This window comes from Dreissena polymorpha, unplaced genomic scaffold (genome assembly GCF_020536995.1).
Source record: "Dreissena polymorpha isolate Duluth1 unplaced genomic scaffold, UMN_Dpol_1.0 chrUn024, whole genome shotgun sequence".
In the NCBI taxonomy this organism is placed as follows: domain Eukaryota; kingdom Metazoa; phylum Mollusca; class Bivalvia; order Myida; family Dreissenidae; genus Dreissena; species Dreissena polymorpha.
Genome location: NW_026273338.1, coordinates 25,551 through 28,237, shown reverse-complemented (window position 1 = coordinate 28,237; position 2,687 = coordinate 25,551).

Sequence of the window (2,687 nt, the reverse complement as noted above, 5' to 3'; positions counted from 1 at the left end):
GTAGGACGGCCTGAGAAGGCAAACTGCGATGTGCGTTATTGAACAATCAAGGACTTTCTACGCACAGATTGAACAAACTTAATCACATAAACGTGTCGGTATTTTTAATTGTCACGTTATTTTGTTGACTGAGACATGGGCACATTGGTTAACGGACCAGCATTTGACGAACTAAACAGAGCTGGAAACTTGAAAACTAGTAAACGAGCGCCAGGTGGTATATTTGTATATATACGAAATAAATATGTTAGTGAAAATATTTTATTTTTCAGTCTCAAGATAATATTATTTACGTTAAACTTGAGGCGTCAAAAGTGTTTCTAAGTAATGATTGATATATATGTCTGTGCAAGCTGTACCTGGAGGACGTTCTGGGACAAGCATTTCTTGATTATCAAATATTTGACCGATTATTAAAATTTATGATTGATATTGACTCCAAAAATGTTAGCGGTTTGTATTTTATTGTTTTTGGCTACATGAACGCGCACGCATCCGATTTGTCAGATTAGGTGCAAATTAAAGCTCTATAATATTTATTTTCTAGCTGAGGATTATACTTTTGATGAATGTAAGATACGCTTTTCTCTAGACGAGAAGCGTTTCAATAGTAACGGAGTGTATTTGTTAGATCACTCAAACAGGGTTGCTTATTTTGAACGGCAGAATATGTCGGGATTTGGAGGGTAAATATACCTATATTGGTAGAACTGGTTCGAGTGTGGTTGACTATTAGCCACCGAAAATGTATTGCAATATATTGATACATTGTGTGTTCATGAACCAAATATTTTATCTGATCATTGTTTAAAGTTTTTCTCTTTTTCTTTTAATGGTTCAACATTAAACATCTTATACTGAAGTGTTTGACTAAGCAATATTTATTGATAAACTGAATGTGTGGGCGAAAGTGCAATTAATTGTTGCAGTGCAAATGATATTGATGTATGCATAAGTTATTTTGGCGATATTTGTGATGAAGTACTTTTCCATTTATTTAAACGGAAACATAGGTCTCAGGGTCAGGAATCCCTTTAAAGATTGGTAAAAGATGGTTTAATGACGAGTTTGCAGAGAAGAAAACTAATTTCAACAGACACTTACATTGTTTTAGAAACAATACAACGATGAAAATAAACGAAATTGTATTGATGCAAGAACCCAGTCAGCACTCTTTTACACCGATGACGATGTTCTGCACTGTATTGAACGCTATGAAAATAATGAATTGAAAATAATGTTCGAAGAATTAAAGTTTCCAATTTCAATGAACGAAAATATAAAAAAACTCTTAAAGAAACTCATCCTAGTAAATGCGAAGGGTCTGATTTGTACTTGAATGCATTTTGTCTTCTTGGTCAAGACGTTCTTTGACCTTAGTTACATATGTTTTGTTAAATAAAGTTATTACATTAGGTTGTTTCCCATCTTCATGGTCTGAGGGTTACGTAATACCATTACATATAAAGTCAATTATTACAGAGGTGTTACTCTTCCAATTACTTTTGGAAAACTTGAATAAAATTCTCAATAACAGATGAACTGATTGGGCCGAACGATGTGTGTATACATTGAAGCGCAGGCTGGGTTTCGGTCAGAAATGTGTACTGTCGATAATGTATTTGTATTGCACGGCTTATTAACGCATGTAATTAATAAAGGTTAACACTTGTATTGTGCTTTTATAGATTTCTCTAAAGCCTCTGATTAAATTGTATAAGATAATCTATGGTAAAAATTAATTCAATTGCGTATATGTGGAAATATTCTTAATGCAATCAATGTATAACGCCATGAAAACAAAACTCAAACAAGGCAATACGTTGAGCGACAGCTTTTAATGTATGCTTGGTGTAGGGCAGGGTGAATGTTATCGCTAATATTGTTTGCATTGTATCTTAATTATTTGAAACCTGAATTTTACATGACATGTATTGTAGACCTTGAGCTGCATTATGACCTTGCTCTCCCCAAGGTGAAATTTTCAAGGTCATGTTTTTCTTAACTCTCTAGGTTGTTGGCATTTCCTGGCAAAAGTTTTCAAATTTTTTGGGGGGCTTTACCCAGTTATGGGACTTTGAAACGCATACCACTTATTTTGCCTTTTTATTCTTTTCAAACTCGCAATACTGCTGTTATGTATTCTTTTAAAGCAATATTGTTTCAAAATAATTGGTGCCCTAGCATATTCTATCGAATTGAGACATTGTGAATGACAAATCTACCTACATAGTGTTTCCTTGACACACACAAATTGTAATTATTAACTTTTTTTACATAAAGTTACGTCCCTTTGTTTGGATACGTTCATTTTATTGATTTTCTACAGACGAAACCAAAGTTTTGACTTTCCAAATGTCATGAAAAGTTACGTGGATTTATTTTCTTAATTATTTGATCAGTTTTGGTAAATCAGAAATACATTTTCGTGAATTAAAAAAGTAAATAATTATAATTAATCCGAAATATGATGTTCTATCAACTGTAAGGTTTTCATACTGCAAGGTTTGTACTGCTGGGAATGCAAGTAAATTTATCACACCTCAGGCTGTGTTGATGAATTTGCTCAATTGGCTCTATATATTTGTTCCAATGGTTATTATTATGTTCACATTTATATAGCTCTCTCTCTTTATCCAAGACAATGTCATTACTGTTTCTACTTTAAATAATACAGACAACAGCAA